Source organism: Corvus brachyrhynchos, unplaced genomic scaffold (genome assembly GCF_000691975.1).
Source record: "Corvus brachyrhynchos isolate BGI_N302 unplaced genomic scaffold, ASM69197v1 scaffold258, whole genome shotgun sequence".
NCBI classification, from domain to species: Eukaryota; Metazoa; Chordata; class Aves; order Passeriformes; family Corvidae; genus Corvus; species Corvus brachyrhynchos.
The window spans coordinates 2,581,013-2,603,308 of record NW_008240122.1 but is presented as its reverse complement, the minus strand read 5'-3'; the positions used below and the strand labels follow the sequence as shown (position 1 = coordinate 2,603,308).

The 22,296-nt window shown below is 39.1% G+C and overlaps 1 long non-coding RNA gene across 3 annotated transcripts in view; it reads left to right on the top strand.

Moving 5' to 3' along the window:
- Nucleotides 1-22,296, top strand: part of LOC108449240 — a 76,312-nt gene that overhangs the window by 42,860 nt on the left and 11,156 nt on the right. For all 3 annotated transcript variants that reach the window (XR_001865393.1, XR_001865391.1, XR_001865392.1), the window contains one exon: nucleotides 7,786-7,895. This is a non-coding gene — a long non-coding RNA (uncharacterized LOC108449240). The remainder of the gene's footprint in view (nucleotides 1-7,785; nucleotides 7,896-22,296) is intronic.

Sequence of the window (22,296 nt, the reverse complement as noted above, 5' to 3'; positions counted from 1 at the left end):
TTTCTGCTGCTTTGCGTCTTCTATGTTTCTGCAAAATGAGTGTGAAACATTATCCATTCTGTTTTGAAAACATTTCACAACAATGAACAATGCTGTTTCAGTAAGTAGTTATGTTATTCATCTGTCTGTATCTAATTCTTGCTTATGCTTAGAATGTAAACTTTTGAGAGCAGGGACATACCACACTGGTACCATGCCGTGCAGAGTGGGATCTTGTTCAGCGTCTGGAACTCCTGTGCACTCTCGCAATATTACGGAGCAGTTTCGCAATGCTCAAGACGTGAGAGATTCAGTCATCTCACATTTAGAATGTTGTACATTTTAAAGGATATATGTAATCAAACTATATGTTCATATAAGGGTCAAGAGAATTCTGTCAGTTGAACAAAGGTCAATCAGAGATCTTAATTCCATGAGCAGAAAGAAAGGCAAAATTCACTGAAAAAGACAGGAGTTGGGAATTATTACCTATGCTCCTGTAAATACATTTAAGGCAACACGATGATCATGTCATACCATGAACAAAAATGGAGATTTTAGTATGGGAAACATTATTTTCTGCTCTGTCCCTTCCTCCTCTCCTTCTCTAGCCCCACTCCTTTGTTCTTTGCCATTCAGTGTTTTGGTTCAAGTTAATTAAAGATTCCTGTTGCAGCCTCCTGGAGTGAAATTCTGGCAGTATGCCCAGCGCTGCCATAGCTGTATGTAAGCAGCCCCTCCAGTGAGCTCCATAATGTCTCTAAGAAACTATACAAAGAGGAAGAAAGAAACTGAATCCAGATGGAATGGGAAATCAGATATTTCTTCCATTTGTGTTGAAATCTGGGAAGACTGCCCCATAGGTTGAAAGAGAAGACAATTCACATACTCTGTAGTCTCAGGGAAAAGCATGTTTTCTCCCCCACCCTCCATTGAAGAGGAATCTGTGAGAAAGCTTACAGTGAGACTGCAAACTCAGTAATGCAAAACATGTTTTCCCAACTCTGCTTTGCCCTGCTAGCTATAGAAAGGTGTAGGATAGACCTGTCAGGGGAACACAAGAAACAAAACAAAGGAATCAAAAGAGTGACTCAGGCAGACAAAGACTCTTCCTAATGACAGGGTTATGAGAGAATTTGATATCCAAACCAACATTTTGACACACAATTCATAGTGAAAAGAGGAGTTAAGGCATTTTAAATGCCCAACAGGAGAATAAACATGTCTAACACACTGAGCAATAACCACATCCTGAACTGCTTGTTGTTAAAAGACACATTTAAAAGATTACAAAAAAGTATAGTACATAGTCATTTCTTGGATCTCACATGCATAACAAAAATTAGAAATATCCCTGGAGGAGCACAGACATGGCATATTTTGTGTTTGTGAGTCTTTGTCAGCTTCAGTGCTTGGTCCTTAAAACATAACACTCCACTTGCTTGGTAGTTACTGAATTACTAGATTAACAACAGTATCATTAGAAATAAAAAGTGTGGATATTTGCAGGTATGTTTTATATATAAATTACAGTTTGCTTCATGGCAGATTCATGTTCACCAGGGATATTCTGGAATTTGGTGAGGAAAAGGAACAAATCTTGGATCTATCCACAGTGTTGCTTGGTTTCTCTATGCATTTTATTTTACGATCAACAATGTTAATTTGTTGCTCTTTGATGGCCTGTTTAGTTTTTCAGGGTTTTTATTGCTCATGGGTGAGAGGTGTTATATGAAGATTAAACTTTGCCCAGGGCCATTATGGGAAAGAAGTGTTAACAGTTGATTTCTATGTCAAATGACTAATTTTTAATTTTAAAATATCTGGGCAGAGTGGTTGCTTGGCAGAGAGAACAACCTGTTGCAACTCAAGAGATACCCATTTGAGGTGCATATTTTGGGCAGAGGTTATGATTCAAAGTTTTAGCTGACAGTTTAGAGCAATAGTTCAGGTGAAATGAACCTGATAATTGCAGTGCAGATTTCCCCAAATAGCAGGTTTACTGAAATAGCTCTGGTTCCCTGTGACTAACTGGATGTTTTGTTACTACTTTTTTTTTTTCCTTAAGAAACAAAAATGGTCCAAGACACTGTCCAGGTGAAAGGGGTAAGAGATGTATGCTGATATGTGTGTTTCTTGCCCTTTCAAACCTTTGAAGCCAGGCTGATGTCAAATTACTCAAGCAGAACAGCTCTGTTGACAAACATGTGGTCTTCAAACAACAATCCCAGTATGAGAGGTGCTGCTAATTTGAAATAACAGAGGGTAAGGGAGGAAAAAAAAATAAAAAGAAAAAAAATAGAGGGAAAACCAGCACCAGTCTACGAAATCGAACCCAACTGCCACCTTCCCTGCTAGCCTCCCTTTGTGAGCCTGCCTTCCCCACCGCGTGAATCAGCTATGGTTGGGGTTAAATGGGTAGCTTTTGTCTCCTCACAATGGCCGAGAGTGACAGGTTGAGCTAAATGATTTACTGATGGAGATGATTTGAAGGACAGAGCCAGGCAGGCTTGGGAACACATGCACCAGAAAAGGACAGTAGCGAATCAGCCTCTCCTCCCCCTCCCGCTTTCATGGTTTTGACTGAAAGATCACAGAGTGAGACTGTGGCAGACACAAGGACCATTGAGAGGCTATTTTTATTACTTATCCGTGGCAGCCTTGCTTTGCTGAGAACAGACACGAGGTTAATTAACCTTACTTTTTTAGTTTTTTTCTCTTTTTTTTTTTTTTTAAAGTTGTTGTTTTTCATGTTGGGGATGTGAGCCTGTGAGTTGGCAGGGTCACATGCCATGGGCAAAGGGAAAGTCTCTGTATGAGACTTGAGCACAAGAAAGCTCAACAAACTTGTCCCTAGCCAAAACAAAGCTTTCCACAGAGCAAGGCAATGCGCGGTGGAGGCAGCTGCTTGGAGCGGAGCCGTACCAGCTGTTGTCAATTGGAATGTGCTAGAAGAAGAGCTCCCCCACCACACTACGCTGCTCTGGTGGCCGTGGTACCCAGTGCTAATATGGATCCCAGATTGTTTCCTGAACACTGTTTGATCTGGCTGTGTGGGCAGGAATGAACCCGTTTGTCAGAATGGGGGACATACCGGAGCGCCGGCGCACTGTGTTTGCCCGTCTTCCCCAAGCGCAGGCCAGGCATGCAGGGACACGAGGGCGAGCTGTCCATGGCCTCAGCTCTGACTCAGGGCAAGGCAGCACTAGGACTCTTTTCTGCCTGAGGTGTGGGTAGTGGGGTGTTTGAGAAACACGGCTGAGGCAGGGAAGGGGCACAGCACAGAGCTGCTGGGAAGCCCAGCTGGCCACCGTGCTCCCCACCACCTATCCAGGGCACCTGTTGGATCCTGCACGTGGCTGACCAGCCCAGCGACCCCAAGCACCACCACCAGGGAGCTCACCCTTCTCCGTGCACCCAGGACTCTGCTGGCTCAGCAGAACTCTCCATCCAAGGCAGCAGGCAGAACGGGGACCTTGCCTGCTAAGGGGAGCAGAGATGGCAGCCCTCCAGCCTCCCTGCTAGTGTGTGTGATGCTTCCTTCAGCAGTTTCCCGCAGAGAATTTGAGAGGGAAAGCGTAAACTTTTCATAATAAGAAAAGGAGCTTTTCAGACAGTTGCTGTGAATTAGCCTGAAAAAACCCAGAAAGTAGTCCACAGAAGATGTGAAGGTTGGGTTTATGGATAAATCAGATCTCGTAAGAGCTGTATTACTCAAAAGAGGCAAATCTCTCTTTCTGTTCCATATTTCATTCGGTCTATGATTTGTGGGCTATTCCCCAAGTGCAGTGGAATATAACCTGTTGCAGGTTATAACCTGCAATTGTTATGTCAATATTTGGTTCTGAGAAATAGACTGAAACAGCAAAAATTCTACAAGTAATACTGCAAAAAAAAAAAACAACAAAAGAAGTGATTTTACTAGTGCCTACCACCTAATGACATCCCAAACCCTGTGAATCACATCTTGTGAATGTGCATCAAAGCTTTATTACAATGTATTCAGCTAACTTAAAAAAGAGAAAAGACACTCAGCAAATATCTCAGACATCTTAACTAGTTAGGGAAGAAGTTTGAACAGTAAGACCCACTGTGTGCAATAACACATAGCTTTTTTGCTGGCTAGGTTCAACCTGTACTCTCATTTTCTTAATAATTTTAATGAAAACTTGTAGTTATTCAAAAGAATATGAATATGGGAGCGTGATGGCAAAACAGCATTTCATATCAACAAGCTCATAAGATATGACTTAGTAGAAAAATGAAAGGATCTACGGGAACTTAGGAGAACAGAAGTGCTTGGTGTTAGTTAATCTGCTGTACTGTAGAGTTGCAGTATGGTGGAGCTGCAGTGTGCTCTCACATGGTGTATTTCTAATGGCCTCTTGAATGCGCAGTTGCAAATAAACACATCTGTTTTAAAATAAAAAGAGCAAAACAACTAAATCTAAAAGTACAAGAAGAAACTATGGTATTTTTTTTTTTTTATTCTGTAAAAGAGAGCAGTGTTTGCTAAAGATAAAACAGCTCTAAAAAAAGCTTACTCGACAGGCTTCCAAATATGGATTTGCCACTGTAGGGATTATGGAGGGTGCAAATAGAAGAAGGAAACTTTCTCTTCCATATGCTTCCAGCCATAATCACCATCACTGTCCCAGCATGCATGAGGAGTGCTGGGATTGCTTCCTTCCTGAAAGCCGAGAAGAATAAGTGTACTTTAGTACATGCTGAGTATTACAAGGAATAGGTTTAATAAGTGCTATTCTTGTCTGGCTCTGTACTAATAGATCTTGCCATTATCATTTGCATCTGTTTCTGTCTAGGCTAATTTTCTGGTTCTTCTCCAAAAAGAAGAATTTTTCTCCTTCTCTCTCTCAGCTTCTACCTCCACACCTAAAGACCCAGTAATGCTGCTATAAACATCATCATCTCCAGAACTGTGTACACAGTACTCTTGTAGGACAGAGCTACCATCCTTTGCATGTGAAGCCCTGCTTTAAGAAGTGCTTCCCATAAGTGGTGAAGTTTCTAGAGTTCTTTAAAAAATAAAGGAAAACACATATTACACAGGATGAAAGATTTGATTTGAATCTCAAGAGTAACCCTTCTAAACCCAGGACTGCACAATAACAGTGATGTTTGCTTGAAATTACAGGTGTCATCTACATTTGGTTCTCACTTCACCCTCTAGTTTGTAGGAAATGAATGTAAAATGTCTATTTTTTAAGCCTTTACTATGGATAAGTTCTGTCCCTTCACTTTCTGTGATTTTTCTCCTTACCTCCACTATTCTTTATTTCCTGCCTAGTTCTGTTGTCTTCTGCCTTTCGCCTGCCTTTTCTCTGATCCCTTTACATTTCCATGTCTCGTAATCCTCCTGAGCCACTCCAGCTGTAAGAGTTTTTAGAATCTACAGGGCTTGAGATATTTGGCTTTGAAGGTAAAGAAGGGAAAAGTATATAAGGGTGGGAAAAGATGCAGGGCCTCCATTTCATTCCTTATTATCATGCTGTGCCAGTAGCATTGCAGTTTTGCTGCCTCTCTCCTGTTTGTCTGTGTCTGATTAATGCCTTAGCTAACCCAACCTGAGTGACTAGATATCGTCTACTGCCCAAAAAAAGCATGGAATAGGACAGTGTTGAGTCACTGAAAGGGGGAGCAAAATGGAGTCCCCACAGTCATGGGGCCAGAGGACAGCGTGGGCTGCATGGTCTCTTTACTGCAGCTGCCCCCAAACAGCTGGGCAATAGAGTCCCCTCCAGCCACTTGGCACTCTCCAGTGGCATTGGGTGGCCTCTGATGCTGACATGGGATATGTGGGTTGGTCTGTTCATTCAAGCAGGGCACAACCCTGGAGCACTGCTTGGAGCCAGCACTTAGTTCTTGAGGAACACCAGCCACTTAATTTCTTCCTATGCTCAACAATTAATTCCTTCTAGCAGATCTTTCAAAAGCCTTTCTTTACATTACAATTCTTTCATTGCTCTGTAAGAGCTTACGTCGCATCACAAGACCAAAAAGCACAGTGCAGCTTAGTGTAACTTGACCCTGATCTGGCATTTCTTTCTGATGTGTCATGTCAGAAATGTAAAGAAAACAACATTGTCCTTTTCCTATTTGTTCAGGCAGTGGTGGCCACTACAGGTTGCCTTTACCTTCTGCCTGGAAGATGTACGTAGTTTATAAGAATAACAAGGATTCTGTACTGGCAGTAGGACAAATCATATTTATGAAGCTTTACATACATTTTGGAGAGCTGAATGTGAGCTTAACAGCAAGTGGACTCTGAGTTAGTGCTGCTAGGTGGTTACAGTGAAACTGGCAAGCAAAGCCAGCATTTGTGATTCCTGTGGCTTGAGAGTAAAAATGATGGGGGATAATATGAGAACGTACTGTTTTGTAATGTCTGTAGATTTTATTTCTGGGCCTATTTTATTCCAACTCCTTTTAAATAAGCATTTTCCAAAATGGATTTGAGACAGCTAGAAAAGGCTGAAATTACCCTTAAAAATCAGATGAGTAAGAAATTCTAGAACACCCTAGGCCCTGTAATAAAGTTCCTCCTTGTACTGAGCCTAAGCAAGAGCTGCCAAACAGGACCTGTTACAGCCTAGACCCAGGACTGATCACATTAAAAGGAATCATATCTGTATTAGTTTTTTCATATGTACGCAGGAAATGATACTCCTGACTCCCACTACACAGTGTACTGGCCTGTTGTTGCTTACTGTGAGGAGTCTGGCTTTTATGTCCTCAGAGCTACAGCTTATTTGCATTGAAATGTCACACCCTCAAGAGCCTTGCTGCTCCCTCTGCAAAGATGAGGTGCTTCTTGTTTTTAGAAGAAATCTTGTAACTTTATTACCTTGGGGATGATGAGCATGCAGCCCTGATTCAAAAGGCTCATGTGATAGTAGGGAATTGAGGATAGTTTCCAGACAGGGGGACTGCAAGTGCACAGCTTTCAGTCCTGCTATGAACCTGTTGAGTGACATTGAGCAACTCCCCATTGCTGCAGCTCCATTTTCCCTTTGTTTTTTTATTTGTTTATGCCTTTCTATAGCACCTTGTGATATGAGCCCTGATTTCATCTTGGTTGTTAGGTACTGGTTCAGTTTGAAAGGTGTAAAGAAGTGGAGATAGTTCTGAGTTTCTGCACTTCTCTGCAGGGATTAAATATTCCCATACTGTATAGAGTTAGCAGTTCTCCATACAAAATACTTTTGCAGAAGAGATTATGCTATCATAGTTTTGTCTTCTCATCCATACTTTCTCAATAAGTTCAGGTTAATCAAAGTACAAGTCAGATCCCAGCTTACAATGGAATTATTAATTGAAATGTCTTGCTTCCACTGATAATTTGTTTTTCTCAGTGGTAAAAGAAGTGAGACCTTTGTGAGTACGATATATTGCAAAAAACCCCCATTTGAATGAATTTGAATTTTGAATTTGAATTTGAATTTTGAATCTAACATCTAATTAAAACTAGATGCTTTATTTTGTGGATCTCTTTTCTATAAAAGGAGAAAAAAAATCCCCAAACACCACAGAGATCCAAGCCTGCCTCCCCTGCCCCCAATCCTTTATATATATATATATAAAATGATAGAAAATAAAAAAATTCCAAAAGCATCTGCAAGATTGCTTGCGAGTCCACAGTATATAAAAAAGAGATACTTTTAGTTTAATTTAAAGTATTTCAATTTTATTTCATTCATTTGAGAATGTTTTCCTCAAAATTTTGCTTAAATTAGTGTCATGAAGTGTAAGAGCCATCTCATATATTTGAAATGTTTTCCTCTGTAGGCAAGGTTACGTGGGTCTGGCTTTTGACCTCGGAGAAAACAGGCACCATGTGGCTAAATTTATATAATAGAAGGTTCACTGGACATATTAGAGATCAACTCTAACAAGAGGTGAGTGGTACCCCAGAAGTGCTATTTCTGTCAGTTTACTGTAAAGGCAGAATATGCGGTTAATCCAGATTTAGACAGTAACATTGCAGATGGCTGTGCTTGATCAGCTGTATTGATCGAAATACTTGTACAAGAGCTTCAGAAAATAAATGCCAAGAAATGTGTGCAAAGTTAAATAGGGGTTTGGTTCAAAAGTCTGTTAGTCTCTAGTCACCCTCTACTATCTCTGAAAATGTCTATCCTCCTTAAGTCTGTCAAAGTAGAAATGTAGATTTGTTAATGTTATTCTCTACCTTATTTCTACTTGTGGGCTTCTGTCTTCCTTATGCACGCAGCCCTGTTCCTGCTTAACTCTCTTGTGAGCGTGTGTGAGTGCACATGTACGTGTGTGCAGGGGCAATACTGCCTCAAAACCTCCTCAGCATTGCAGGCAGAATTGGTTTCTTATGCTCCATGGATGGGGCAACAAGAAGGGTTAGAGGTCAGGCCAGAACAGGAGGGGATCTGGTGGCAAGTAGGAGGGGAAAGGCGTTCCCTTTCTGCACTTAGGTGTAAGTAAAGGTGCAGCCTCATGGCCTCCTCGGTGCCAGCAACAGCCCTTCAACCTCTGTCTCTGAGTCTGGAGGCAGCCTGCTGGATGTACATGTCCATGGGCTCTGTGGGTGTGTCCATGCAGGTATTTATGGCCTCTCTGTTACCCTTGGGATAAGTCAGGATATGATATCTGTTTTTCTTTTTATATTGAATGATTTTGACATTCAGTTTTTCCTGTATCAGAAGATTTAATATTAAAAATCAGGCTGTCCACTGAGATGCCTGTGATGATGACATAAACACACATGTCTAAACTGACACAGAGAGCTGCACTGGCTGTATATTACTCAGGGTTACCTGGTCATTAGAGACTCCAAAGTTGCCCTTTTTGACTGCAGAATTCCCAGGATCTCCCAGTCTGCCTGCAGTGGAATTTACTGAAAAGTTGCCACTACTTACATTGTTCTGGCTTTCAGTTTTCAAGCTGTAATGAAATCCTTTCTGAGTGACTGTGATGCCCTATGATCTATAAAGCCCTATGATCTATTTTAGCCATATTACCAGAGGCAATTTTTTAAAAACTGCACTGCCAACCATGAAAATCCATCTCCAGTTACATCAAAGGTATCAACAGCATATGAATGTGCACTGTTCAGTTAACATTACTAGAATTAATATGCAAACAAATAATAGGTTGTATTATTCTTAATTTAATAAGAATATCTTTTGATTATTAAATATAGGGCAGAAGGCTATTTACAATTATTCAGCAGTAACTTTTTAGGAAGCCTGCCCTCCAGTTAGAAGTAAAATGCTTTTTCTGTGTTTTTTAAATGTTAAAGAACGAGGATGACAAGAGTAGGCCGAAGAACCCCAGGCTGTGTCCTTCACTGCACAGCCTGAACTCTCTCTGTGTTTATCTGAAGCAGATGTTCCAGGCAGGATGCATGTTGCAGCCAGAGGTGAGGAGGGAGGTGTACAGAACTTCAATACATTTCATTACAGCTCCCACATCCTGTTTACACATAGCTGCTGGCCTGAGAACAACACAGGGAATAAGAAAAGGAAGATGGAGGGAGTGTGATGGGAAGGAATGGTTGATGGGAGTCGTGACACCACACTACTGCTGAGTGTGCATACCGAGAGCGCTGGAGATTTGTGGTTCTCTTTGCATTGGCCTTTGCCAGCAACTTTTTCTCCACTACTTTGCCAGACATTAATAGACATGCTGTCTTCAGTCATAGGGGAGAGGAAAGGAAGAGACCGAGCAATTAGTTGAAAAAAAAAAAAAGAAAGGCAGCTCACCTGCAGAGAAACTATGCTTTCTGTCATACTCAGAAATGCTGCCCTGACTCTAGAAAAAACACAGCTGGAATTCACTGAACCAACTTTTCTGTCTCATTAAAATCTTGGACTGATTTTTAATAGTAGAAAGGCACTTACTGAATCACTGGTGGGCAATGAGAAATATTAAGAAAGCTAAGCCCCATTTAAGTAGTCAGTCTTCTGAAGGATGGATTTTTTCAGGCTGGATACTTTCTGGCAATTTGATTTCTACACGCACAAAGAAGTGAAGGGCCCACTTTTCTGTTCACTGGACGGGCACTTTTATTTTATGTCTTCCTTTCAACTCACTGCACCTATTCCAAATCATCCACACAAGTTCCTGTCTAAGGCTAGGGAGATGAGGAAGAGCCGTACGTATACTCTGTTTATCTTTTCTTTTTTTTTCTGTTTTTTTCTTAAGTATTACTTAAACTAGATCATTAAGGGACCAGCTTTGCATAGTCAAAGATTCATAAAGCTGCTAATGGCAAAAATGGAAGAAGCAGTTTTTCTAGGTTGTTTTCCACAAGGTTCATAATATGGTCTGGGAATGCTACGTATCTGTTAGGTGTCCCTGTAATATTGTGTTCTGCAGAGATTGGCTACTGACTTTACATCTGCATGGTCATGCACACTTACAGACGGGGTATTTTGAAGGACATATACTTTCCTGTGCTTAAATGGTATGAATTTATACATTAAACATCACAGATCAACTGATGTCTCATCAGTCAATATACACCAACATATAATGCAAGACAATATAAAAATACGAAAATCTATATTTTAATAGGTTATTATAATCTATTTATTTTATCTCCTACTCATTAGAATGTTTAATACTATAACCACAGCATAAAAGTTTCTTATCTCTCAGTCAAGAACATATTAACTTCTTTACTACTTTCTATTTTTTTAAGAAAGGAACCATCTTAGTACTCGGGACTCCTCATTTTTATGCATCATGTTCCACCAGGAGACAGAAATTTCTAAAGTATTTGCTAAGATAAGCTACATTTCCCCAGATGCCTTGCTTTTCTTTACCCTATTATATTTGGATTATTTTGTTATCCAAGAAACTACCATGGTATTAGGTTTTGATTTTCTTATTTCAAATAATCTAAAAGAAATTTGGGATCAAATTGGAAGATAGAAAAAAAATTTAAATTCTGGTTATTCTCAAGCCTTTTCTCTAAGCTTCAATCTATTTAGCACTTGAAACTCAATCTTCAGATAAGGAACATCAGTCAATCTCATCGTTGTTTCCTATTTGTTTTTGTATAAGGCAGCCTATCGAGCTCCTTTTTCCATGAAAAGTCTATAACAAAAAAAGATGACTTAAGTTCTTACTGTATTATTACTCGTAATCCCAGCTCACCTTTACATAGCTTTGTAATTGCAATGTCTGTTAAAAGCTTTTCAAGCTGCATATGGAAAAGTTACTACATCAGTGTTAAAAAGCATCCATCTTAGGGTCAGGCAGAGGCTGCATGAAAAGTGTTGAATTTTGTGTTGCAAAAAGGGTTAGAACAGGGTGAAGCACTGTAATTGGAAATACAGACAGACACTTTTTGAGGAAGAAGGCTCTTTTATCTTTCTCAATATTTTTCATTTCCTTATCTTTTTTAGTGTTTCATTAGAGAATCCAGTCTTTTGCATCAGTCTTGCAGTGGTGTATTCTACCTTCTGGTGTAAAACTTACTGTTAAAGTAAATGAAAATTAAAAAGTCTTCAAGGAAAAATGTTACTGGGGTTACTGGTAGACAAACAGCAATATGCCATTTTCTGACTTAAGCCTTTGGCCTTCAGTTTGAGCGTGTGTTTGCAGCCTTCTGGGTTACTATTGCCACTTGGATGTGGCAGTATTCTCAGGATGGTGCCTACAATAAAGACCTTGTGAACAACACCATAATATCAAAGATGTGTAGCAAATGGAGAATGGAAATGGTATTAATGGTACTACGTATTAATGCTAAGAGACCTTTCTAGTAGAAAAGACACGAGGAGATAAAAAAGCACTAGGGGGACAGCACGAGTGTCAGCTTCACATAATAACACAGGTCTGAGTTTTAAACCAGTCTCCAGCTCTATTCATCTTCTGCTGGCATTTCCAAACAGGGTAGAGGTCATTTAAGATAACATTGTCAGAGATATGACAGATAGCACTCTACTAGTAAAAAAAGAAACTCAGCTACTCAGCACGAGTATTGGATATGGACATTCTAATTTCGTTTCCAGCAACTGAATATCCAAAGCAATACTCCTTATTTAGAAAAAAATAATGAATCATAGCACGATCAGAACATAACATGTGTGGTCTGGATACAGGAATTGTTTCTGTATAATTTGCTTGTGATAAATAGAGAAGATAATGATGGCAAGATACCAATATTTTTTGTTTTTTCCCACTTCTGCATTGCGTGTCCAGAGGTCCTAGTTTACAAAGCAGAAGTGGAAAGAATTTCAGAATTATCTTCTAACAATTGCTGTTATCATTCTTATCCTTATCTATTTATACTTTAATCATGCACAATGGTCAGGAGTGGTACCTGACTGTGCTGACAGTTTTATGATATATGAGATGACGCATTTTTTGTTCCAAAAATCCTGTTATCCTGTGGTTGGAATAGGCACTGAAAAGTTTCAGTAATCACTGTCTTTTTAATTTTGTGAAAGATTTTTGATCCTCAGTAAACTCTGTTGTGTTTTGAATGACAGTAAAGAACCTTAATATTCATATATATGCGAGGACATATTTTTAATTTGTGTGTTAATTATCTTGCTTCACCTGAGCATTGTCTAAACAGTTTCCTGACCTGTTGGACTGAGTCCAGAAGAGGGCCAAGAAGATGCTCAGAGGACTGGAGAACCTCTCCTATGAAAACAGGTTGAGAGAGTTGGGGTTATTCAGCCTGGAGAAGAGAAGGCTCCAGGGAGACCTTAGAGGACCTTCCAGTACCTAAAGGGGTCCAGCTGCATAAAGGGAGAGGGGCTTTTCACCAGGACATGTAGTGATAGGACAAAAGGTAATGGCTTCAAACTGAAAGAGAGTATATTGACACTAGGAAGAAATTCTTTACTGTGACGGTGGTGGGGCACTGAAATAGGTTGCACAGAGAAGCTGTGAATGCCCTATTCCTGGAAATGTTCAAGGCCAGTTTGAATGAGGCCTTGTGCAACCCGCCCTTGTGAAGGTGTCCCTGCCCATGGAGGAGGGGTTTGAATGAGATGATCTGCAAGGTCCCTTCCAAGCCAAACCATTCTGTGATTCTGGAATTCTATGACCCCTTGCCACTGGCACCTATTTCATGGGTAGGCTGAGGAAGTATTTTGCTCTTTCTTCAGTCGCTGAGATGATGAGGCTGAACAGAGAAAATTATCACTTTAGTGGAGTTTTGGTTACAAATTATGTAGGAAACTTTAAAAGCATTTGGCATTCATACCAGTCTGCTATAATAATGAATAATAACACTATTCATTCTCATGAAGAGGATAAATGCTTCAATAATGCTTAATGTTCAGTTTACAGTCATTATTCTGGAATGGGAATAACTCAGAAATACAATTATGAATCTACTGTGTCTGATGACAGTTGTAATTCCATTAATAGTGAACTTGGCCACTGTGAGAATTTCATACTCTTACTTCTTTTTCTTCAGTCATATCTATAGACAGTGCGCTTGACTCAATTTAAGTTATGAGCAATACATTATTCATATTGCTAACACCCTCTGCTCAGGAACTTTACTTGCAGACTTAATTTCATGGTTAGTGACTTCATTGTGAGAACAATAAGGACAGATGGAAAAAAAGACAGAATGCTTTCAGTTTGTTTGGACTTGAAGAGCATTGTAAAATATAAAGCAAGGAAACTTAGCAACCCCAGAGCTGCAAGTAGAAGATTACAACGTCTATCACTGTCTGCAAAGTTTTCATATTTGATCACATTGTGATTTTATTGCAGAAAAGACAGGCTATACTATCAAACTAAAAAGAGCTGCCACTAAATTATTATTAATTTTAATGACTGCTCAGTATTTGTACTTCATAAAACCTGAAGGAGGGTATTGGTCTCAAAAGATCAACCATTAATACCCCATTTTCTGTCATTCAATCCCAAACCTCAGTCCCAAGTGCAAAATAACTAAATTTAGCTGACCACTAACTTTTGTTAATGACATTTTTGATCTAACTGCCAGGAGCTGTGTTCTCTTCTTGCCAGATAAGATAAGCACAGCCTATGAAATACCTTAAGGTAAAACTGTTAATGGAGCAAACTGTGCTCACTGTGCCAACTCTTGCACACCAACCTACCATCAGCCAGCCAAAATTAACTACAGGCTCCCGACAAAGAAGTAAATGCATACATTTTAAATGCACAGTTAAATGTAAAGCTGAGGATATAGACAAACTAGGTACAGTTATGGTGTGACAATGACATTTTAGAAATCTTTTTTAGTAGATTATTTTTAGAAAGCTGCAATTATTACAATGCATCAATGCATTGTTAACAATACTGGTCTTAGTAATACTTTAAAACATGGAAAAATTGTCATAACTAATGACACTGGATTTTGTAGCTATTTAATTAAGAAAGAAAATGGTGTCAACGGCCTTTCTGGGGTTTGCATGGTAAGAAGGAGGAAATAATGAAAAAACATCTGCAGTAGAAATCTAAAATATCATGAAGAGGTCTGGTTTACATTTATGATTTAAAGATTACTCTGTGTCACATTAAACTATCTAACAAGATTTTATCTTAGGTGGTGTAGATATTAGGATTATTCAGAAACCATCTGCTAATTGGGGAATAATACAGGAAGGTATCAGCCTCCTCTTGCGTGTTTTGCATTGCACTTTTCCATTTTCTGCCCTCAGCATGTCAGAGTATCTGCACACTCAGAGGATTGTCAGCTGCACTAGCCTTTGACATTTGTCTTCAGAATGTGTTAATTCACCATTCTAAGGTCTAACATCCATATCTACCTATCTGTATCTGTATCTAATCTATTTTTCTTAGCTTTCCTTATCTACCATACTCAGTTTTACAGATAAGGTGATGCAATAGGGTGATATCAGGGTGATGTGTACAAGGCAGACCTCAGGAGTGAGGAAAAGGGGAAAAGAAGGCCCACCTCGAGGATGTGTACACAAATACCCACAACCAAAGAAAGGCAGGAGGAACTAGAGCTCTGCTTGTGGTCACCAAACTGCATCATCACTGGGGTTATTGTGGTGGGACAGCTCACATGGCTGAAAGGTTGTTAGGGAGGGATACACGATATTCAGAACAAAGAGAATTGTGTTACAGACTGTCTCCTTAGGATGAGGGAGTAGATGAAGCCTTGTTTAAACAACTCAGGAAGTCTTTGTACCGTGACCCTAGTTCTTTTGGAGAACTTTCTTTTCTCTGATATCTGCTGGAAGGGCAGCAACGTACATGGTCAGGTATGGTCAGGTACTATACCAAAGAGGGATGACATATAGCTGTATCTGCTATTCACTTGACAAGACAGGACTAGTTGGTTTGTAATAATCAGTGATACCCTCGGTTATAGGCACCATGAAATAGGAGCTCAAGATCCTGAAGGAGGAGAGCAGATTGAAGGTTATTCTGGAAAATGGTAGATGGGAAACCATGAGAGAGGAAAGAAACTCAGAATGAGTTTGCAGATCCTTAATGACAGTATCCTTCAAGTACAGGAATGGTCCATCCCCATACACAGAAGAACAAGGAGATGTAGCAGGACACCAGCTTGTCCAAGCAGAAAACTCATGAAGGAGCTACAGTGCAAAAAGGAGAAAAAACTCAAATGGAAACTAGTAATCTTTGCCTCTACATTCATAATAAAAGGCTGAACAAGGAAAATGTTCATAAGATGGGTAAAAAAAGGGTTAATTATTCAGGTTTTGAAGGAAGTGGACCAAGCTGCCTGTAAGCTGATGATGAGTACATCGGGCCTGCCAGACCTGACCTGTTTAGCATCTTCACCAAGGCCTTGCCAGAGGAGATGGAGTGCATGGTCACTGAGTTTGCAAATGACGCCAGACTGAATGGACCAGTCAGTGAAATCTAGGGCAGAGAGACCTAGGCAAATGGAGGAATGGGCCAACAGGAACCTTCTGAAACTTGGAAAGTACAAATTCCAAGTCCTGCATCTGGAAACAGATGAACTCCTGCAGCAGTACAGGCCGTTGACTGACCTGCTGAGGAGCATCTCTGCAGGAGGGGAATTGAGGGACTGGGTGGACATGAGCTGGTAGTGTGCTCTGGCAGCAAAGGAGACAAATAACTTTCTGGGCTGAATCACGAGGAAAACAGAGAGTTAGATCAAGGAAAGGGAAAGAAGTCCTTCACTTGGCATTGCGAGCCTTCATCTAAAAACTAAATACAGTATGGAAAAGATGCAATCTCTGTCCTTGGAGGTTTTGAATGCCTGTCTGAGTAAAGCACCAAATAGCCTGAACTGATCTTAAAGCTGAGCCTACTTTGAGTAGAAGCTTGGACTAGAGATCTCCTGAGGTCCCTTGCAGCTCAATTATCCTCTAGTTCTATGATTAAGAGGGACAGAAAGACAAGAGTTGGAAAGACAAAGGAGTGGGTTCAGATCAGAAGAAATATGCCCTCATTTCATGATTCTGTCTCCTAACCTCTGCATCCTAAAAGAAAAAGTGGAGAAGATTTTCCCCAGCTAGGTGAGAACACGAGACAATGTCCTTGCAAAACAGCTGCCAATCTGAAACACTTCAGTATTGGAGAGGTCCCAGGAGCACAGGGAAGTTCTGCCACAATCCCCACACTAGCAGAAGGGAAAGGGGTAGAAGTACAGGATTTTCACCCAAGGAAAGTGTGAACAGTCATTTGGAAAGTATTTCTTCCTCACACATTTGCATATTAACACCTTGATGATACTAAATCTGTCTTTCCTATAAAGGAAATTTGAAAGATTAAAAAAAGCAATTTATTTTTATCATACTGATTTATTTTGATCTTAAGGCTAGCCCTGGGATTATACTGTCTAACAGTTTTCTCTTAATTTGTCTCTTTCAATTTTGCTGAATAACTAACATGAACCCAGAGGCATCTGGCATAATTCTACCAAATATAGCCTCCTGATGGGGTGAGAGAAAGAGATGCAGCATGTTATTATATCTCAGATATTCAGGAGACAAATTTTCAGATTTATTTAGCCCTCGAAACTAAACAGTGAGAGGAATGAGTAAGTGGCATCCCAAATTTTTGCAGAGGTAAATTTTGCCTAAGATCAGCAGCTCTGCTGTTACCTCAGTCATATATCAGAGGATACACTACTCCTTGTTTAAAAATGTATTTTCTAGAGCCAAGGTTCAAGGGCAGAAAATGAAATAGAAAACGAGTATGAGAAGGTAATGCTTGGCCAGCCATGTGATGTTATGAACAATATAGCTGCTTGTAAGTCTGCTGGGTATTTATAGCAATTTCCCTGGTGAGAAGGGCTATTGATAAATGCTACTATTAAAACCTTACGATAACAGTAATAATATCTTTCATTTTTAATAGTGTCTTTGATCCTAAAGGGGCAGCTCGTTTACTACCTGTTTTCCAATTAAAAAGGGCATTCATGTTTTATGGCCTTCATCCTATTCATCCTGGTTACTGGCTTTTTAAGGAGAGTGAATTAACCTGTAGCTCTGGAAAACCTAAAACTACTTTCCATTTCTATATTCCCTCTTCAGTGCAGGGCCTCTGAAGGCTCTCCACACAGAGTGCTGTAGGCTGACTCTGTTTATCTCCTGTCATTGATATGATATGACATGGTATTATGTCTCCTAATGTTTGCATTATATTAGATCTTTTTATATTAAGATCTCCAGACAAGTAATCATATTCTATTGTACTCTATGCTGTGTAGAGGTTTATCAGAAAAGGCAGTCCACAGCCCAGCGAGTCTGCAATCTAAACCAGACAGGCCAAAGTGAAACAGACATTTGATCCAGTGAGGGCCTCAGACATGGGAGTAAACTGTAAACAATTTAACAAATTTATTTGGGAAGACTCTGGAAGAACAGGGAACAAACAATATCTGGGCTTAATTCTGCTTTCACACAGAATTAATTTGGAAAAGTTCAGTTCTGTACTTGGGTCATAAAAAACAGAAAGTAAAGCATTGGGCTAGACTCCTCAAATATCAGGATCATCTGAAGTTTATAAATGCTTAGCTTTAGAGCAGATTTTTCTAGATTATAGCAATCAATTTAGTAAAATAACTTTGGTAATCCAAAGATTTTTGCCCTGAGCTGAATCTTTTCTCTAGATAGTAGTTTCTTTCCAGGCTGAAGTCTATCTGGAAAATACAATATTTTTGTGGGAATAGCCCTTCAAATTAAGTGGTACTTTTTACCTTTTTGAAATCGTTCAGTAAGATTTTTGACAAGTATAAGCAAGGATTTGCATAGCCGTCTGCAGACCATGTTGCATGTCAAGCTTTGTTGCATCCCTCACCCAGAGGAGAAAGTCCTTGTGGAAATGTCTCAGCTTCCCTTCTGTAGCACCAAGGAGATGTGGTAGGTTACAGAGGGAGGGAAACAGGGACACCCCTTTATACTTCACTGCACTCCAAAAAAAGCCCCAAATATTTTTTCTTATGACCCTCGAAGCCTAAAAAAAGGCAAAAAAGTTTCTACCATAGGCTAGGATCAGATCCCTATATTGATTAAATGTCCAGAAGCTTGCCTGCTTACCCAAATATTGCCCACAGTACATCAGCTTCTGCTTAGAAATCAATCAGACAAACTTGGACTTCTTTCATCATTCTGGTTTTTGACCGGAAGAGGAATACGAAAAAGGAAGAGACTTAAGCTGAAACAAACAGCTGTTTTAATCATGTTATATATAACAGCTGTTATAATCATGTAAATGTATATAATTTCAAATTTTAATGCATTTCTGATACTGAATTTCAACATAGCTATTACTATTAATTTAAAACTCTTTCCAGTGGTGCATGTCAAGGTGAGACACCTCTGAGCTGTGTTCAGAAAAAAGAAGGTTTATGTTGGCAACTTTTTTCTATTACCTTGGCCTTTCAGATACCAAGTTATACCTTCTCAAATATTCATGAGAAATATGTGCATGTCTACATGTATATATTGACACTGTAGTGGACTTTCTTTTAATACTTGCTCCATCCAAATGAAAACAATCTTAAGCCTTAAGAATTCTTTAATTCTTTGAAAGTGGAGGGATTTATAAATCCACAGTTGGAACAAGAATTGCAAACCTTAAAAGACAGATTATGTTTCCAAAACATGAGGACAAGTATGACCTTCATGTAAAACTATGTGTTTTAGCCTATTGGTAAAAGTGGTACATGAGGGGATTATTTATATTTAGGCGTGTAAATAAATAGTAAGCCTTTGGACACCCTTTTATTTCCAGTAGAGCCTGCCAGCAGTCTTTTATTTCTGTTATGCTTTCAGGATGTTAAGACCACAGGAACATAGCTAAATTAGATGCTGAAAATGCAAAAGTATCTGTAACACCTCTCAACTTCACATCTAAGAGGTCTGAATAATTTGAACATGTACTCTACTTTAATATAATGATAGTTCCATGACACTCTGGTAAGCTCCTCCAGACCAAACCACTGCTCTACGTAAAGGAAGCAGAACTGGGTCCTTGGTATTTTATCTATCTGATCATGAGACGGCTTTAAGCCTGTACTGATCATGACAAAAGATTGGAAAAAATTCTAGGGAAATTGACTGCATTTGTACAAATACTTTTCTTTGTTTTATTTGGCTGCAGAAGGAGTAGAACTGTGTCAGTTGTACAGTGATACACTTGGTAGATCTTGTAGAGGTAAAATATTTCTGAAATAATTGAAGGTGAGATGTAAAGAAAATAATCAGAAAGTCATGTTCTTTAAACATTTTATTTATCCAAAGCCCTTCACATTCTGAAGTGTTGTTCCCTTACTTCAAAAATGGAATAACAACAAAAAGTCTCAGGTTATTAAGTCCTCTGAAATAACCATAACCAATCATAGGCCATCATTATTTTGGTTTCTTCTGTGATTAATATTCTTTTTTACATGGACTAAATTAACCTAGTCTGATATATATATTATCTTTGTGTTTTGCCTGGAAGCTCCCTGCATGGTTGAAAGAGCTGTTCTTTTGGCAGGAGCTTCAGCCCTGTAGTATATCCAGCACAGTACTCTCCGGTAGTTCAAGTTTAGGCAGAATGCCATAAAAATTCCACCTTTATCTTCTCTGAAGTTATATGTGATAACATACAAGCACTCAGATGCTTCAGTATCCATCCTTTTGCATAATACTCCACTAATTCATCCAGCAATTAGTAGTTCTGTGCTTTCTTCAAACAAGGAATTCTTGAACCCATCTTTCACGTTAATGAACTGCTCAGGCCATGAGGTATTCTGGTTAACTTGTTCTCCACCCTTTCTCTTGAAGTTCCTCCAAAAACTCTTCCTTCATGGGCCAGAATGAGTATAGCCAAGAAGAAATCTGACTCTAGCTTCAGGTTCAGACATTTGGTTAGAAAGGGAAGAGAACCAGAGATGCCAGACACTCCTCCCTAATATGTATCCATATTAAATAACTGTTAAAAGAGCCTTGGGAGCAGAGTAAGGAAACACAATGTCTGTTATTATTAAACAACCACCTTAGAAGAAGGCTAAATACGTACTGTCTTCTTCTGCTTGTAGTAGCCCTGAGAAACACAGATTCGATGAACCTCCATCTGTGTTTTCTCAAGTCTATGGGTAAAATCATTGCAGCATTCATTGCTGTCCTCTTTTTCTTTTAATTAGCACTTGGTTCCTGTTTGAGGGCTTTTGAACATGTTCCACGCACCTCATTGCCAAGCAGATCATCACCTCGTAGCTATTGCATATTTCTAAGGCAGTTCTCTTGGGCTTTTTATTAAGGAAATGCAAGAACACTCGTGTTTTATTCTGCCAACACCAAATATGATGGAATGCCAAAGGTTAAAATGAGAGGCAGGAGAAACAATTGTGTAAGAATTTTATAGTTATCAGAATGCTCTCAGGTATTCACTGGGATAGAAGTGCTGCATACTGTTCAAATAAGAAATTAAATATAATCTTTACGCTGAAAGAAAGACATCCTAAACAAACAAGAAAGATTAAAAATTAATTATGAAATCAAGGTACAGGAGATGACCAGCCTCAGATAAAAAACCCAAACCAACAGAAATAGAGTCAGCAAGACACTCCCATGCTTCTGGCACCCAGCTCAGTGCCCAGCATGACATGCATATCATATTTCTGCACCTGGATATGTCTTCTGTTTGAGATATTTAAATTCCTGAAAGCTCTGCTTAGACAAAGTCTACACTTTCATGCAGTTAGGCAATCTGTTAATGTTGTGCCTTGGGAACAGTGCTTCATAGCTCTCCTGGTCCCATTGATGTGCCTTTTCCAATGAGAAACACAAGCAATATTTAACCTAAAAAGAAATTTGAGAGTTTAAACATAAAAATTAATGAAAATTTCTGTTAATGGGAGAATTTTGAGTGGCTGGCGGCAAACAAAATAACTGGTGGTTTTAATTTCTAAACATCTTTAGATCTTTCGAATGGACTTTCACAGGGCTTATATACATTTATTTAGAATATAGACTATATACATACATACATGCATATATAGATGTGTGTATATATTATATGGATGTGTATTTGCACATTGACGCATTCTGTGCTTTATAACTGAACAATATTCCCACTGAATAACCTAGAATTTGTCTCTGTTTGAGAATAACACCCTGTATGGAAGAAGTTAAATCCTGTCTGAAGTGCAGAATATCTTCTTGGACCTCCTTCAGCTTTACTGTATAAGCAATCAATAATTCAAGATTGAGAAAATAGAAACAAAGAAGAGGAAGCTCATCAAACATGGCTTTTCTTGAGAAACACAGAGGAAAAATCTCCCTAATGTATTCCTAACATTGAAAGATGATGGAAATTATTGACCTTTCAGCAGTCAGGATTGTGGTTAGACTATATTGTATATGATATGATCTCTTAGTGGGACATCTTTTTAAGGGTCAGCTGCTCAAAGGAAAGGTTAATGTTTGCTGTCATGTACAAAAGAGCTCTGCAAAACTTCATCCAACTGGAAACTCTTGTCAGTTGGAAGTTTAATTAGATTAATTGGGCTTAATTATGTGTAGTACTTAATAACATTTAAGCAGAGGTTAACGTACTTTATATACCATATTCTCAAAATTATTCTCAGCCTAAAGTATTCTGTGCTATATGTATATTTGAGTATGCTCAGTTTCCATAGAATATATTAATATTACTACAGTTTCTGTAGAATATATTAGTATTACTACATTATGACAAAACTGTCTTCTCTGGCATGTGAAATATGATGTGTCAACAGTTTATTTCAGGTTTTGGACCAAAATGAATAGTTGCTTTAGCAGTTGTTACATCACAGCTCATTTGACATTCTCTGATTCAGAACAATAATGGATGAGGTTTTAAGCAATTTTGTCACCTGTGTAGCAAGAG